The following is a 19,200-nucleotide window of genomic DNA, read 5'->3' as shown; positions in this document are numbered from 1 at the left end:
CTGACCCCTCAGTAGCTACTGGTGTGGCATATGTTAAGGAAAGTGCTCCTGGCGGCAGTGCCTTGTACACAAGGCTGGCCCAACGTGGACGTAGCTGCCTCTGTGGGAAGAACTGAGGCGAGCTTCATCATCGGGACTTCTGTAGCCATAAGTGACAGAAACGCAAAGTGAACTAGTTTAAGCCCTGAGGAGGTGTGGCAGACACTGTTGATGTCTTTCTCAATATTGCTCTGCCCACCTGAGTTCTGCAGCTATAGACAGTCCGCAGGACACTGTCAGCTTCTCACCTCAAAAACCTGAATCTTTCTGCTCCTCCACATTGGGGCTCTCTCCATCTCCAAGGCAGGCTGCCTGGGTGTGCTGCAGGCATGACCCAGAAGTGCCAGGGAGCAGACACCCGTAGGGACAAATCTCAGCCAGTAGGGATGGAAGTCGGTGATAAACGCCCCACCTCCCCATCCTCTGGTGGAATGACTGTGAGATATGGTCCAGTTTCCAGAGGTCCCCAGCAGGACTGAGCTTCAGTTGCCCACAGCAGGAAACGACTTGCTCATTATTACACCCTTATTGGTTTTTTCCTTTCTCTCTCTCACTTCCCCACTCCCTCACTTACGTTCTCTGGGATCATCACCCAAATACACCACCAATCAAACAAGATCAAGTCCTTGTCTCCGTGTCTGGATTTGATGCAACCCAAACCAAGACAAGGGGGTTCACTGGGAAAGCTTCATAGTGTGGCAGGAAAGGCATGGGGTGCAGGTGGGCCTCAGAACTAACCAGAACCAAGAACTCAGACCTCACTAGAGAGTGCCAAATCTATTTCTCCCACTCCAGTTTTTAAAATCCCAGGGTTCTGATTGCCACATCCTGAGTCAATCACCAAACTCCTGGCCAGGTCACCTAGCATACAGGAGGCCATTGGGGTGCACACCTATGGAGGAGGTCCTTCCCAGAGAGGGGAATAGTTGTGACCTGAACAGCCCTCCCAACTGAGGTCCCCAAAAAGCACTAAGAAGCCAAGTGCTTTTCCGTGATCTACTCTTGTCACCCCATCAGTTTAAGGCCTTGTATAACAGAGAAAGCCCCGGGCACACACCAACACATAACTGCATTGGTGGGCAACAATTAACTGGGCCTGAGGTGACAGGCACAAGATGAGTCCATGTCTTATTGGGGAAACTGAAATGGGAGAAGAAGGAATAAGAAAGCATCTTTAAATATGAGAAATGGAGAACTAGACAGTACTGGGCATTGAGGGGACAGCTTGAGACCTTTGGGAATATTTCACTGGAGATCATGAAAGAGGGGCAGCATTGGGGGTTGTTGACAAAAAACAAATTCACTTAAGTCATTTCTACCTGCATGCCTTCATCCCTCCTCCACGGCAGTCAAACAGCAGGAGGATATCTAAGAACACCTTAGGTCTATATAACCCTTGTGGAGTTGCAAAGCATTTTCATTTGTAGTTATTATATATTTCATTTAGCCCTCCCAACTACACTGTGGGTTAAGTGGTATTATTCCCATTGTATAGATCAGTAAGTCGAGTCTCAGAGTGTTAATTCAGAGCCAGTTATCCCAGCTTTTTGACTCCCATATTTAGTGTTCTCACCTGTTACACCAAAGTCCTCAAGGAAGCACACTCACATGCACGCTCCCACATAAGCACTATGCACATGGTATCAGGTAGGATGCATTTAGTTGCAAGTAACAGAATACCTGACTAGCAGTGGCTCAATCAATAAAGTCATTTAACCATCTCACAAACCTAGAAACCTGAAGTGAGGTAGTTCCAGATTGGTTCAGAAATTTTATGAAGTCAAAAAGACCCAGGCAACTTCCAGTTCTTCTACTCTGCCACTCTCTACAAGTTAGCTTTTCATCCTCATGCTTCTTACCTCATGTTCTCAAAATGGCTTCCACAGCTCCAAGAATCAGGATCTTTCACTAGCATCCAAACAATACAGAATGGCAGTGATGGTGGGAAAAGTGGCTCTCCTCTTGTCAGGGAGGAAACTCTCCCAAAGCCCCAGCAGACCTCCCCTTACATCTCGTTGGCTGGAACTGGGTCTCATGGCTGCAAAGGAAGCTAAGAAAATAAATAAGTAGTGGAGGGTGAATGGAGTAGAAATGATTAGCTAAGCTCAAATATCTCATATAAAATCAGGATGCTCTTAGCAATGAAGACGAAAGAGAATGGTAGTTGTGTAGACAAGATACACACATACATATAGAGTTTTATAGTGGAAAATGTGCTTTCACACACAGAATCTCATTTAATCCTTACCACTTTGTGAAGCAGATGTTGTTTTTATTTATCTCCATTTTATAAATGACAAATCATCCTGAAAAAGGTAAACTCACGTGCCTAACAAATGTCCAAGTCAAAACCCAAATCTAAGTCTTCAGGGTCCAAATTCCATGGGTTTCCCCTTGTTCCTCTACATACAAGCCAACAGAGAGAGCCAAGCTGCTCAAACCCTTGCCCAGTCCCTCAATGCTCTCGTGGGTAAGACTCCTATCATGTACCCCAAATTACAGGCTTCTTTCAGGTTCCTCTTTGCTCAGTTCTTCTCTATCCTGGGCCCACCTACAGTTTGGGCAAAGAGGAAAATAAATCATAATATGAACATTTTTAAATGAATTAACAGATAACTATTTGTACCATTATGTGTAAACATGTAACCTCTCCCCACAAAACAAACAAACAAAAAACAACAACAAAAAACTGTGTAGGCTGACAGAGAGAAGAAAATATTAGCAAATGAAGAATGATTAGCTAGGAAAAAAGAATTATGAAAAAGAAACTAGCTATGACCTTTGAAAACACTCTTATTTTCCCATAGCGTTCACTTCTGTGTTCAATTTAAATTTTTGACCCCATAACTATGAACAAATCAATGCTTGTTTTTCATGCAGGAGAGCAGGTGACAAGGCTGGTCCCCTGAGGTACATACTATGTGATGACTTCCTTCCTTACCTGACTGTGTGAGCCAAGCCACTTCTCTCCTTAGCCCCTGTCGTATGCCATGATGCAGTGGCCATGCTCCTGTCTCCTTCCTTGGAACTTAGCTTTCTTCCACGAATACCCACAGAGAGGAAAAATTGTTTTTCTAAGAAGTAATGTGCAGAGTTATAACTCTACCCATAGGAAAAAATCTTTTATATAATTATGCAAAAGAATTTAGCATCTCCTTGTCTACAGACTTCTCATTTCAAAAAGAGACCTCTGTTTCACATTTGTACAGCTCAAGAGCTTTTTTTTCCCCAAATATTTTCCTTGCCCAAATAAAGGGGCTATCTAGCCTCAGAGGTGAATTCAGACTTCCATCTCCAAAAGCACAGTATCTGCTCCTCTGTCCTCAGAAAAATTGCACTCCCAGCTTTTAGCTAAGTCATCCTTTCCCATGAGAATACTATTTCACTCATTTATTCATACATTCATTCATCACGTGCCATCATTGTATCAAGTGCCTACTATGATCCAGGCATAGCACTAGAAGCAGAGGGTTTAAAAATGAGTAAGATATAGCTCTGTGTTCCAGAAGCCTGTTCACCATGGCCTGGTCAAGGAGACAAACAAGTAAATAACGCGTGGTTATTGGACTTACGTGCTATACACAAACTGTTACAGGAACTCCGAAGAAGGTGCCCCTAACTCTCCCACGATGCTGAGGGCTTTACAGAGAAGGAATGTTTGCACTCAATGTCCTGCGCTTCTACTAAATGCCAGCACTGTCCTATCCCCACCATCCCTGGGGAGAAAGCAATGAATAAGCATGTGTTCCTGCCTTCAGAGCTTACAACAGGGAGTGGGTAGTGGACAAAGCTGAGTAAACAAATAAACAAGATAAATCCTGTTAAGTCATATGAAAACAGGGACTTCCCTAGTGGCGCAGTGGTTAAGAATCCGCCTGCCAATGCAGGGAACATGGGTTCGAGCCCTGGTCCCGGAAGATCCCACATGCCGCGGAGCAGCTAAGCCCGTGTGCCACAGCTACTGAAGCCCGCACACCTAGAGCCCCTGCTCCGCAACAAGAGGAGCCACCGCAATGAGAAGCCCGCGCACCGCAACAAAGAGTAACCCCCGCTGGCTGCAACTAGAGAAAGCACGCACACAGCAGCGAAGACCCAACACAGCCAAAACTAATGATAAATAAGTAAATAAAAAGTAATATGAAAACAAACGATGGGAATTCCCTGACGGTCCAGTGGTTAGAACTCAGAAAAACAAAAACAAAACACAAAGACTGAAGAGAAACTGGGACAGAGGGGGAGTGGCAGGAGATGCATCTCTGCAAGAAGAACTGAGATGGATAGAGTGAGAAAAGAACACTTCAGGCAGAGGAAACTGCATGTGCAAAGCCCCTGAGATGGGAAAGTATGTCCTCAGAACTCGCAGAAAAACAATGCAGCCTAAACATGGAGAAGAGTGGCATGACATGAGGTGAGAAAGGCAGAGGCTGGCTGGGCCTTTGTAGGCCATTTTGGCAAGAGATGCTGGTTTTCTTCTCAGTGTAGTGGGACTCCTTGGAAGGTTTTAAGCAATAGAGTTGCCTGGTTTGAGCTTTGATGAGCTCACTGTCACTGCCATGTGGAGAATGGACTGTAATAGAATAAGCAAGGAAGAGCGTAGAATGTTTAAAAGGTTAGAGATGATGTTGACCTGCACAAAGGTGTTGGCAATGGAGATAAAGACAAGAAGAGAGGTTCAAAGTGTATTTTGGTAATAGAGTCAAATGTGTCCTTGCCAAGGGATTGGATGCAGGACGGTGGAGAAGAGGAATGGAGGGTGTCTCTTAAGTTTCAGACTTGGGTCACGTGGCATGAAGGAACGTGGTCCCTGGGCAAGGAGCAAAGGTAGCAGTGACAATAATGAGATCCACATCTAAAGCACTCGACACAGGGCCTGGCACATAGCGAAGTCTTAAGATGGGGCATGAAGATTTAAAAGCTACTGTTGACTCAGAGAGAAGAGCTTCAGTGGATTGAGGGGATGCTTCAAAAACCAGGTTACACCATGAAGGCTTGAGGCAGCAAGTGGGCCTATCTCTTCTAGACCCTTGATGAATAGTAGATAAAAAGGATAGTGCCTGGGTTTGGAGATTTCCAATATGGAGAGAAGTTTTTTGGCTATATCTTATTTCAGTCTGAATAATATTTAAACATGTTTAGAAGCCAAGGTGCAGAAGTTGATAAAGGTCAAGAGGAGGTCATTGTCAAGCAAGGTCCATAGAGGTAGGAACAAATGTTTTTCCCACTGTGGAGGAGCTGAGGTGGAAGGCTGAGGCCGAAAAGTTTGTAAGAGGGTCTGTGGGGTTGGAGGAGGCAGAATGGGGAGAACAGAGGCCACCTGATGGCTGGCCTCAACTTTCTAAGGGTCTTGAAGAGGAAACCAGGTGTAGTGAACAAAGAGCTGGAAGTACTGCCCAGCAGTGTGGAGGGTCCAGTTGAGGTTGGAAAGCTTGCCACCTCAGAGATAGCTGTTCCGTCAACATGGTGACTGCTTTGCAGGGGTGTTGGTTCTAAAGAACACATATCTTCCATTGGGTTCCCCCAGAAGCAGATCTTGAAATCAGGGTTTGTGTACAAGTGATTTATTAAGAAAGTGTTTCCAGGAAAACTGGGGAACAGAGGAGCGATCTCAAGTCCCACAGAAGGCATCTTCTGTCTGATCCTGCAGGGGGGCTCTGGAGTATAAGTTATGCCATAAAGGTTTGCCCTAGCCCAGGCGAAGGAGTGGGGCTGTCATATTCCTGCACCTGTCCGTCATTGGAGAAGGACTGCCCAGGCTAACAACTTCCCAGGGACTCTGGCTCTCTTTACCAGCTGGAAAGGCAGGCTACAGAAGCCCTAGGGCAGGCCTCAAAAACAGAGCTAAGGTGTTGGAAGCAAGTGCCCACTGAAGCCAGGAGCAGGCAGCAAACTGGGAAGTGGGACCTGAAGGGATTTGGGCTGAGCTTGGTTATTGTCTGCCCCAACACAGCAGGCCCTTATGGCACACAGACGTCAGCAAAGTTGCTCTGAAATATTGCCAACACATTGGCATCTTGTTTCTTTTTTTTTTAATTGTTATTGGAATATAGTTGCTTTACAATATTGTGTTAGTTTCTACTGTACAGCAAAGTGGATCACCTATACATATACATATATCCCTTTGTTTTTGGATTTCCTTCCCATTTAGGTCACCACAGAGCATTGAGTAGAGTTCCCTGAGCTATACAGTAGGTTCTCATTAGTTATCTATTTTATACATAGAATCAATAGTGTATATGTGTCAATCCCAATCTCCCAATTCATCCCATCCCCCCACTCTCCCCTTGGTATCCATACATTTGTTCTCTACATCTGTGTCTCTATTTCTGCTTTGTAAATAAGATCGTCTATACCAATTTTTTCAGATTCCACATATGTGGGTTAATATACGATATTTGTTTTTCTCTTTCTGACTTCACTCTGTATGACAGTCTCTAGGTCCATCCACAGCTCTACAAATGACCCAATTTCGTTCCTTTTTATGGCTGAGTAATATTCCATTGTATATATGTACCACATCTTCTTTATCCATCCCTCTGTTGATGGACATTGCCAATACATTAGCCTCTTGTTTCTAAAAAGCCTAATTTATTTGGAACAATCTTATAAAGTTATACGGTTGCAATGTTGAGCACTTCTGTTTCTAATTAGTCATTTTCTAATGAGTGTGGAAAGAGACTATCTTTGCAGGGTTTTTGCAGCTTACAAAATTATTTAGAGTTACATTTTCCTGCACTGTCATATGAAACCACTGTATGCTGGCTTTTTTCCAAAAATGAGGTAACTCTAGTCCCTTTGGTGACACATGGTAGATGGGGGACAGTCCTCCTCTAGGGTCTGAAGCAGAAACAGTAGCCATCTGCACATGCACCGGAGATCTGGAATGTTACAGAAACATCACTGCAACCACCTGAATGAAATTTTTACCCAACTAGAATTTTACCCAAGGTCAGGATCTGTAAAACCAGGGAGAATCACAATGGCACCACATACTATACAGGGCAATTTCCTGTCTCCTCTCCCTCCTGCCCTGCAAAGTTTTTGTTTTTAAATGAGAACTATAAACATAAATGAGACAATAAATTTGTACACATTTGGATCCTCCTAGAGGGAAAGAAAGAATGAAACCCTAACTTAAAGCAGGTCACAGAGGCAGTGCTGTAAGTTCAGCCGTTGTCTCCTCTTTATGGCACACAGGACGCTGTATTTTCCAGGCTCACTCACAGTTGCATTTGGGGTCACCTGGCTGAGTTCTGGCCAATAGGATGTGGGCCCCAATTACTGTAAGCCAGTGCTACTCATAATGTGGTCCATGCACCAGTGCCCATTTGCAAACTGTATGTTACCAGTTTGCAATGAGCTAATACAGAAATTTAAAAGTAAGCAATTAGGGGACTTCCCTGGTAGCGCAGTGGTTAAGAATCCACCTGCCATTGCAGGGGACACGGGTTCAAGCCCTGGTCCGGGAAGATCCCACATGCCACGGAGCAACTAATCCTGTGCGCCACAACTATTGAATCCCGCACGCCTAGAGCCTGTGCTCCATAACAAGAGAAGCCACCACAATGAGAAGCCTGCACACCGCAACAAAGAGTAGCCCCAGCTCACCACAACTAGAGAAAGCCAGCGCAGCAACGAAGACCCAACACAGCAAAAAAAGTAAGCAATTAGGGACTTTTACAGCAGTTTGACATTGCCTCTGCATCCAAGCAGCATTTCCTTGTTCTAGTAATTCATTTTTGTTGCATTTTAACAAAAGTATTGGTCTGTGATGGATTAAACTTTTTTAAAAACCCGGTCCTCGGACTTCCCTGGCAGTCCAGTGGTTAAGACTCCACGCTTCCACTGCAGGGGGCATGGGCTCAATCCCTGGTTGGGGAACTAAGACCCTACATGCCCCGTGGCATGGCCAAAGAACAACAACAACAGCAAAAAAAAAAACCTGGTCCTCAGTTTGAGAAGCACTGCTATAAGGCATTCCAGGCCTGGCCCTTAAAAACATCCTGTGCAATCCAGTTCTTTCTTCTCCCTCTGTAGCAACCTTAGAAGCCACTGGTCCTAGATATCATAGCTACAAGATGAAAAGGGATCACTAGACTCACATCAGACTCTGACATGGATGAGAAATAAACATTTACTGTGTAAAGCTAAGAAATTTCGGCTTGTTACTGACACATAACGTAGCATTATTTGACTTATTCAAGGAATTATTGCCCTCATTCTGGAAGTTGCACCAGCTGGTGCTGGAGGACCCACTTCCAAGATTGGTGCTTCACTCCCATGTCTGATGCCCTTTGGCAGGGACGGCTGGAAGGCTGGCTCACTTGGGACTATCAACCAGAATGCCCACATGTGGCCTCTCCAGGACGGTAGCCTCAGGGTAGTTGGCTTCTTACATGGAGGTTCGGGGCTCCAAGAGCAAGTAATCCAGGAAAAAGAACTGAAGCTACATGGCTACCTTTCTCCCCAGGCTCTGTGCTCTGTCATGTTGCTCTCTCTGACCCGCTCTCCCAAGGTCTCTTTGTCATTGTCTCTATCTGTCTGTGGCTCTGTCTGCACCTATCTCTTTCTCGCTCTTCATCTGTCTCTCTATGTGTCTGCCTCTATCTCCCCTTCTCCCACCCTGTGACTCCTCCTTCCAATTTATTGGTCTCCCTCCTTATTATGTTCTCTCTCCACCGGGGCAGCACACCCCAGGGCCCCTGGTCCCTGCATTGAAAAGTATGGGGCGGCAGCTCTCATCCCTGAGACAAACATGCTCATTTGCTGAGTTTCTCTCACCCCATTTCCTCCTGCACAGGTGGGAAGGTGAGGCCTTCCTCACTCAGCAGGGCCAAGACTAAACTTAAGTTTGGGCTTTGAAAAGGAGAAGATTGGTTTTTCAAACAGGGGAACCTGGCGGAGGAAAAGGAATTTTCCATCATGTCTGTGAATTGGCAGTGTGGTTGGGAGCCACAGCCCCGGGAAGTTATTGAGCCTGGTTTGCCACCTGTATGCATCTATTTCCCTCAAGGACCACATACACGGTGGGGTTGAGGAGAGAATGACTAGTAAAAGATTAATTTGGATGTTCCTGAATCCCCTTAGGAAATTCCTCTTAAATTCACATTTTTAAAATCACCTCAGAACCCAGTGGAAGAGTAATAATTGTAACATTTCTAAGGTGGGTGCATGCATGCGCGCTGAACCAAATGGCTTTAGAGCAGCGAGTCGGAAGGTGGAAGGAAAGACATAGCCACAGTTAGATCAGGTAGAGCCTTAGAGAACATTCCATGTGCCAGGAATAGTTCTAGGTGCTGGAGGTACCTGAGCAGACAAAACACAGGAATCTCTGCCGTCTTGGATCTTATATTCTGGGAACAACCCCCAGCTTTAGGCCTAAGCAGTCAGTGAATGATGAGGTAGGGAATGCTGGGGTGGGGACCCTGTGCGAGAAGCAGGTTTGGGGGTAGGAAACAAAGTTTGATTTGGATAATCTTAACTTTGTGACGCCTATTAGATCTCTAAATGGAGATACCAAAGAAGTTGAAGAAGTTGGATGTGCAGATGAATTCAGAATTCAAGGAAGAAGTCCAGCTGTGATCCCAATTTGGGGGTCACCATTGTGGAGATGGTATTTAACGCCAGGATTTAGATGAGGTCTCCTAGAGAAGGAGTGTAACTAGAGCAGAGATGGGGTCAAAGGGCTGAGCCCTGGAGCACAACAACATTTAGAAGTCAAGGAGAAACTCAGGACTGGGGGGTGGGGGGGCGGTCAGTGTTTCATAGGTACAGAGTTTCCCTTTTGCAAGATGAAAAGAGTTCTGTGGACAGATGGTGGTGATGGTAGCACAACAATGTGAATGTACTTAATGGCGTTGAACTGTACGTTTGTAAATGGTTAAGATGGTAAATTTTGCTGTGTGTTTTACCACAACTTTTTAAAAAAGAGAGTGATAAATGCATACAAGAACCCAAGTGAGGACTTCCCTGGTGGTGCAGTGGTTAAGAATCCGCCTGCCAATGCAGGGGACACAGGTTCAAGCCCTGGTCCAGGAAGATCCCACATGCCACGGAGCAACTAAGCCGTGCGCCACAACTACTGAGCCTGCGCTCTAGAGCCCACGAGCCACGACTACTGAGCCCATGAGCCACAACTACTGAAGCCCGCGCGCCTAGAGCCCGTGCTCCACAACAAGAGCCACCGCAATGAGAAGCCCGCGCACCACAACGAAGAGTAGCCCCCGCTCACTGCAGCTAGAGGAAACCCGCACACAGCAATGAAGACCCAACGCAGCGAAAAATTTAATTAATTAAAAAAAAAAAAGAACCCAAGTGAAAGAAGTGTTTCCAGAAGGCAGGAGGTCAAATACCGCTGAGAAAACAACAGAGTTAATCGTTGGTTTTGGCATGTGGTGACCTTGAGAGCAGAGCAGTTGGCAGCAAACACTTGCTTGAACTGGGCTCAAAGACAACATGGGGCATGAGGAAGGCAAGATGGAAAGGGTAGCTAACTTTTCAGGTGGCAGAAAAATGAGGACAGTGACTGGAAGTGGTCACAGGAAGGAGTCTTATTTTTAAGAAGAAAGATAATATATATCAGGCCTGAGGCTGGAATGATCCCACAGAGGGGGAAACATTGATGAGGCAGGGAAGGTAACAGGGAACAGCTAAATGGGACTCCAGGCTGGATCTCTTTCTTTGACTTTAACCTTTGCTTTTCGTTTCTTTTGTTTTTACAATCATACATAATGGACTGCCTCAGGGAACCCTGCCCCTCTGCCTGAATGTTAAAGTAAAGTGCCTTTGTTCCGCTCACCGGGAGACAGTCTGACCCTGCCTACCTGTGAATGGCTGCAGAAAAAAAGAAATTAACACATCCCCTCCTATTTTGCAAGATAAACGGCCTTTTTACTTTACTTCCTCACCTCCTCCTCTTCTCTGTTCTATAAAAGAAACTGGCGTCCAGACCCCAATAAGATGGTTTTTCCGGGGACACTAGTCTGCCATCTTCTCAGTCTGCCGGCTTTCCGAATAAAGTCATATTCCTTGCCTCAACACCTCGTCTCCCGATTTATTGGCCTGTCGTGTGGTGAGCAGAGCGAGCTTGGACTTGGTAACAGAAAGAGAAGGGACACTTGTCACAGGGGCACGAAGCCCAGAGCAGCCGCAAGTGGTGGGGATCCGATTTATGGAGACAGCGTAGGAGCAAGGGCAGCTGATGGGTGTGACAGGAGGGGGAGAAGGCCTGTGGATGCAGAGGTGAGGAGGTTGGTCCACTTGCCAGGGAGAGGGTGAGGACGTGCTCTTCTGATCGAGAATAATTTTTCAGTGAAATAAGAAGCATGGTTGGGGACTTCCCTGGTGGTCCAGTGGTAAAGAATCCACCTTCCAATGCAGGGGATGTGGGTTCGATCCCTGGTCAGGAAGCTAAGATCCCATATGCCACAGGGCAACTAAGCCCGCATGCCACAACTACTGAGCCGGCACACCTCAACGAGAGAGCCCATGTGCCGCAAACTACAGAGCCCTCACGCCACAACTAGAGAAGAGAAAACCCATGCGCCACAACTAGAGAGAAGGCCTTGTGCTGCAATGAAAGATCCCACATGCCGCAACGAAGATCCCACGTGCTGCAACTAAGACCCGACGCAGCCACAAATAAATAAATAATAAATCTTTTTTTTTTAAAAAAAAGAAGCATGTTTGGCAGCTGAGAGTAAGACGTGAAGAAGTTTTGGAGTTTTGAGAAGGTTTAAACTAGCCCTCTCAGAGAGGGAGAGGGAATTGCTCTGGAAATGTAGTAGGTCATAAACTTCAAGTGAGGCCAGGATCAGTTTTCATCTGAGTATATGTTATTTTTATTGTTAATAATTTCTTAATAGTATGTAATTTCAGTTTTTATTTCCTCTTTCATTCATTTAGTATATACAAATTTTTTTAATATTTCTAATAAATTAGGAGTATTTTTTAATACAAATACAAGCCACCAAATATATTAGCCATGAATCTCTAAGTACTGACAACTTTTCATCAAAATATAGAGAGCAGAGACTATTATAAATACAAAAAAAAAGTTTTGACAAAACACCTCTTCAGAATTTAGAAAACCATCTAGTTAAATATGGATATAAAATATTGTAATTTTACAGTTTTTAAACTCAATTGAATAGATGTACACACATACAAGATTATGTATGTATAATACATGATGTATATGTATAATATGTTACATGTATATACATATATGTACACACATAAATTTTTAATTCAACATTCATTTCTTACTGCCACAAAATATTTACAGAAGGGCTTAAGGCACTATGAGACAAAACCTTAAGTCTCCAAATTTAGAAACTGCATATTCCACAATCTCTGACCTGAATGCTAAAAAACTAGAAATTAACAACACAAAGAAATAGAAATGTTAGGAAAATAAATACTAAAATACTCTTCTAGGGTATTCCTTGGTAGTCCAGTGGTTAGGACTCCATGCTTTCACTGCTTACGGGCCTGGGTTCAATCCCTGGCTGGGGAAATAAGATCCTGCAAGCCGTGTGACACAGCCAAAAAAATAAAAATAAAAACAAAATACTCTTCTGAATAACTCGAGGGCCAAAGAAAAAAATCAAAATTACAATAATAACCCCTTTATAAATTAACCACAGTGAAAATAGTGCACAGTCAGAGGAAAATTCTTGGCCCTAAGACTACCTCTTGTTGGAAGAAGCTGCTAAATAGTGTGGCCATGTTTTTCAATTTACTATGAAGGCAAAAAATAGAAAGGCCTAGGGAGGTACCTAGAGAAACTGCTGCAGAACATATCTTCTCTTTTAGATGATGCTTTTGAGATCCAGTTTAGCGAGCTCAAATATGCCCTGCTTAGGAATAAATGACTCAAAGTGGGGGCCAGCAGCAGTCACAACCTGGTCCAAAAATGATCACTAACATCTTATCCTGTCCAGCCTCTTGCATCTCAAGGGCATGGCCAGCCTAAGGAAGCATCCTGCCTTGCTTTCAAGGTCAAGGGAATAGCAGAATAAGGGATTCTATCTTTTCCTTCTCTGTCCACTGTGCCCGAATGAATGGTCCTTGTTTCCTTTTTATGTGTGTAGTGATGGATGCTCAATTAGGTTCATCCACACAGGTGGGTTAGATACGAGGAGGAAAAGCCTTTGACTCCACCCTAATGCTTTGGGTCAACTGAAATGTCCTTAGGAACATGTATAAATACTCAGCTTAAATATGGAAGATTACAAATGTGTACAAGGGTCAAGGGAACAGCTGTTGGAAAGGTGAAACGCATTGAGACAGGGAAAGTGAAGTAGGCAGGGAAACAGTATGTACATTGAGGTCACAGGAAATGCACTAAGTCAATTCAGTATACACTGCCAGGCGCTGGAGAATAAGACATGAAACATGTCTTCAAGGAACTCACAGCTGATAGAGGCTTTCATACAATGTTCACTAGAGCTTTCCCCCTCAGGGGTAGGAAAAGAGTTGAAATCTGGAGTGATCCAAATGAAAAAAATGTATGTAGAATTATTTGAAAGGTTATAAAGCACTGCATTCTATATGATTTTCACTATTTATTAGTTGATCACGATGGTCTCCCTAATGATGTATAGACGGGGTTGGCAAACTATGACCTGCTGCCTGTTTTTGTAAATAAAGTTTTATTGGACCACAGCCACGCCTCTTCATTACATATTGTCTGTGGCTGCTTTTCACCCACAGAGGTAGACTGGAGTAGTTGTAGTGGAAACGGCATGGCCCCCAAAGCCTAAAATATTTACTACCTGCCCTTTACAGCAAAAGTGTGCCAACTCCTGATATATAATGTTATTCCAATATTCCCAGAGTCACTCAATTCTCCTGAATCTTCTTTCTTTTCTTGGTGGGGAATAACAGTTTTCTTTCTTTCTTTTTTTTCTTTTTTTTTTTTTTGGCTGTGTTGGGTCTCAGTTGCTGCACATGGGCTTTTTCTAGTTGTGGCGAACTGGGGCTACTCTTAGTTGTGGTGTGTGGGCTTCTCATTGCGGTGGCTTCTCTTGTTGTGGAGCACAGGCTCTAGGCGCATGGGCTTCAGTAGTTGTGGTGTGAGGGCTCAGTAGTTGTGGCTCACGGGCTCTAGAGCGCAGGCTCAGTTGTGGTGCACGGGCTGAGTTGCTCTGCAGCATGTGGGATCTTCCCAGATCAGGGCTCGAACCCATGTCCCCTGCACCGGCAGGCAGATTCTCAACCACTGCGCCACTAGGGAAGTCCCTAACTGTTTTCATGTATAAAAATGACCACCCTCATTCAAGATATTCTTTAAAATCATGTGAAAAGCATTATGGTATATTCTCCATATAATTATATTAATATATAAACACAATTATATATTGTATAGCATGATTAACACAAATTATATTTATTATTTTCTATTTTACTGAATTAATAGAAGTAAAATTTTGCTTTTATTCATGAAAAAATGTATTCTGCAATGTGGTAACTTGCTTCTTTCTAGTCTTTTAAAAATGAAAGCTTTTTTTCCTTAAATTGTGACCGTCTGTTTTGTAGAAGAAATAATTGCTTTATGTTTAGGTGCCTTGCTTTATTTTGTTTTATTATTGCCAAGCAACATCACCTTAAATCCCAAAGTTCTAACTTCTTTTAATAGACATAGAGGTATTATCTGAGTTCCAAGAATTTATATTAAGCTCTTACAAAGTGTATTATGAATGTAGCCCACACAAACACTGAAATATAACTCTGAGACAGCTGCATCAGACCCAAGGTTGGTTTCAGTTACCATTTAATCTTTGAATATAATAAATATCCAGCGGTGAAAAACCCTTTGAGAAACTAAGGTATTAGTTGGCTTGGATTAATCCTACATAGGCATTTGTGATCATCAGAAACCTTCAGCAATAACCATGTGGCCTAACCGGGATGGTAGCATGAACTTTCCTTTGCCCTGACAAAAATTACTTCATATATACTCTCAAAATCATCATTCCACCTAAGACCAACAGGTTTGCTATCTTTTAACATTTGAATTAGGTTTTAGGAAAGAAAAGCCTTTGGTTTATTTGAACTAGACCTTAGGAAACCACTTCTGAGGCTCTGAAGAAATAAGAACTAGGCAAATGTCAGCTTTGAAAACCTGAAAGATAGTCATACTTAATATTCACAGTCTTCTTCATTATTGCCATTTGGGCACATCACTCCCCTAGTCCTTGACTTCTCTTCTAATAGTTTCTTCTAGTCACCATCTATTGAGTGGTTTTGGAAGTGTTAGGTCACCTGTCGTGAAGGCTGATGTTGTCCCAAAATAGAAGTGAAGAAGCAGCCTAGGCCAAGAAAGGGCTTAGAGTGAAACATATGCATTAACATGAGAAGGTTTTGGAAAGTAGGTAAGAGGAATATCTTCAGGCCGAAGAAAGGAAGAATCCTGTTTAGCTAGAGAAAAGTGCTAAAAAGATTCTTGCTAATTCTGAATATATTTTTGTTTGTTTTTTTGTTTTATCATTCTTTTTTTTTAATATATATTTTATGTCTACACTTTATCTGAAGAGAAGAGTTTACCCACTAGCGATCTACTTCTGGGGCACAGCCAAGCTTTAAAACCATAATTGGCACTTTCCCCATTAAATGTTATGGATTGAGTTGTGTCTCCCCCAAATTTCATATGTTGAAGTACTAACCCCCGGTACCTCAGAATGTGACCTCATTTGGTAAGAGGGTCATTGTAGATGTAATCAGTTAAGATGAGGTCATACTGGAGTTGGGTGGGCCTCTAATCCAGTATGACTGGCATTCTTATAAAAAGGGGACATTTGGGCACAGACACGCATGCAGGGAAAATGCCATCTGAAGATGAAGGCAGAGATCCTGGTAATATATCTACAAGCCAAGGAAAGCCAAAGTTTGCCAGCAAACCACCAGAAGCTAGAAAAAAGGCATGGAAAAAATTCTCCCTCACAGCCCTCAGAAAGAACCAACCCTGACCACATCGTGATCTGGAGACTTCTAGACTCCAGAACTGTGAGACAATAAATTTCTGTTGTTTAAGCCATCCAATTTGTGGTACTTCATTATGGCAGCCCTAGAAAACCAGTACAGTAGCGTCCCCATCAAACTCTCAGTCAGCATCTATACATCTGTAACAGCACCGCTCTAGATCACAGGTATTCCCCCAGGTTCATTCCTTCTGTAGACCACTCTGGAGAAAACTCCAGTCAACCGTATATAGATTATTGTTCCTCTTTATAGTAACATTCAGTTCACTTTTCCATTTCTCTATTAAAGCAGCTATTCCTCAGCTTTATCAGTTTTTCACTTCTGGTTTCCAAACTAAAGTAATAAAAAAAACAATGCATACATTCTTTCTTTACCCCTCATTGGATTAAAATAAACATGATACCTTAAGAAAAAGATGTTAGTTTCAAAATACAAATAACCAGAATACTCACTGATTTTTTTTCTAAATCAGGATATGCACAATTACCTCTAATATACGATCTCAATTTGTTTCATTATTTTTCTCTTGATGAACAGTTAATATACAAGGACCTACCAAATCTCTATACTTGAAGAGTTTTGTTCCACTAAACCAAAAAAAACCCTCAAATGTGAATTATTCAAATTCTCTCTTAAAACATAAAATTAAGGTAATAAAAGAATCCTAACAAAAGTATAATAGTCAACTTTGTGAGATAAAATGATTTGGAGACTTTGACTATGTTCAAATCCATGAGTCATGAGTAAAGTGGAAAAGAATGTACATACAATATGACTAAAACATAACTAATGTTTTCTATATTGAATGTGGTAAGTGCTTTAGTGACATCAGTTATTCCACTGCACAATCTTATAAGGTAGGTAGTACTAGTATTGTCCCCATTTTATAAATGTAGAAACTGAGACATCAAGAAATTAATTGCCCAAGGTCACAGAGCTAATAATTGGTGTAGCAGGAGTGACGCTTAGGCAGCCTGACTCCACAGTCTACACACTAACCCCTCTTTGATACAGCCTCTCAACATTCCGGCACATACACATTTATATTTTACTTTTCTCCTTCTGCGTGTGGGAAGTGGAAGGCAATATTTTTAAAAAAGACAAAAAACCTGTAGTCATTTAAAGACATTGGAGGTCAAGAGTTGAGGAAATTGATTTTTAATGCTCTTAGAAGCACTTAATTATCATATTTTCTAACAGGTCCACCATCTTTTAAAATTCTTGCTACAATTGAGAGGTAGGAGTTATTTGCTTTTAAAGATGGAGAATTCATGAGGAAAGATTCTGGATGTACTTCACATTAATAAGATCAGATACCAAGGAAATACATGACGTAAGTAGGAGAGACTTGTTGCTTTTCAAGGCAACTGACAAGCTTTTAGGCCAAGGTACTGATTATACAAAAAGAGATTAATCCCTGTCCCAAATGCAAGGCAAAATTGTGAAGCCAGTGATACTTAGATTCTATGTCATGATGTCTCTTGTTTTATGATCCTATCTTCAATAAAACCAACCTTAGGAGTAAAGAAAGAGAGAGAGAGAGAGAGATGAGGAATCCTAGTGTGGGTTCCCTAGATACAGAGCCTGAGACAGGGATTCTTGTTCATGTGGTTTTCGTGGGAGTGCTCTGGGGAGAAGGGACATGAGAGAAGCAGGATAGGAAGGGGTAGATGTGGTCTCAGCTGGAGACAAGCTTTAGCCTGATGCAGTGGAGAGCTCTGGAGTACAAATGGCACCATGCCAATGAGGCATCAGCATTGTCACCCCCATTTCTTTTCTAGGAGGTTGGGGGTGGGAGAAGCTACTGTTGGGCCAAGGGCAACTCCTTGGAGAAGGGGTCCCCAACGCTCACAGCAGCTGGGGGACTAGTGCACTGACTAGTAAAGAAGATCTGGGTGGGGCACCAACAGCACCCACTAGGCTTAAAGAGGTTGTCCTACAACAAGTTTCTTTTCAGATGTCATTTCCACCAAGAATCCTCCCCTGAACTTCCAGTGTGGGTCTGAGAGAATTCCCAATTTTTTCTAAATCTGCTCTCATGCAGCAAGACCGAACTTCGTGCGTTTCCCTTTGACTCTAAAAGCAAACAGCCTTCTCATAATAAAACTACTCTACAACTAATACCAAAACTGAAAGGAGGACTAGCTGTCTCTGCTATATCAAAGATGTCCTTCTATCCACTGGCATCATTTTTCTTCCAGTCTTTCCCCCTATCTTTTGTTAGTCTGGTTTCTTTTTCTCTCCAACTTCTGTTCTCTGTTGCTCCTTCTGACTCCATCTGAGGCTACAGCCACAGTCCTTCATGGACTTCCATTTTCTGACATTGCCCAGGGTCAACTTCAAAATGACAGACCACAAAGATGGGACTTTCGGCTAAGGGTCCCTCAAACAGGGCAGCCATGCTTTGATCTTCTGTATATATTGGCCTTCCACATGAGCTATTGTTTGAAGATGGGGCTCAATGACTTTACAAAGTTTCAGAAACACTGGTGTCTGTACCACAGTTGCATGCACAGTGTTTTATTTGAGGAAGCTGAATCCTTCTATAGACCAAGCATTCTTAAATTTGTGCCATAGACCTTTTGCATCTAGTAAAGCCTATGAGTACCTTCTCAGAATGTTTTTAATGCATAAAATAAAATACACTGTACTATAAAGCTAGTCGATTATATTGAAATACAGGTATCAAAATATTTAAAATCAATCTGAAATAATAATATATGTGTTTGCTTATTAGTGCATTAAAAACTAAAGTCCAGAGGTAGTTCTGTTAACTATCATCATTCCCAAGTGATGAGCATAAACAATATTTCAACAATTGCAACAATGAAAATGTCCTTGGGAAATATCTGTTCCATTGGTGGTAAAGTTACAGATCAATGCCTCATATCACTGTGGTTCATTGCCTATATTTATAATTGAAATAGTTACTAAATTTCAGTTAGAGGATAGTGAAAAGAAAGATGCAAGTCCTTAAGCCCCCTGAATGAACTCCAGGATAAGAAGCAGCCCTGGTGAAGATAGAATTTAGAAGATAGTTATCATGTCACTCTTACAAATTGTTAAATAGCTCGTACAAACACACATACACACACAACAAGAATGACACGTTTGTGCCACATTCCATGAAGTCGAATGCCATGACTTGACTCCCAGGAAACCCCAGTGGCTCCTGTCTCT

Source organism: Globicephala melas, chromosome X, assembly GCF_963455315.2.
Source record: "Globicephala melas chromosome X, mGloMel1.2, whole genome shotgun sequence".
Classification (NCBI taxonomy): Eukaryota; Metazoa; Chordata; class Mammalia; order Artiodactyla; family Delphinidae; genus Globicephala; species Globicephala melas.
Note: the sequence above shows the minus strand (reverse complement) of the source record.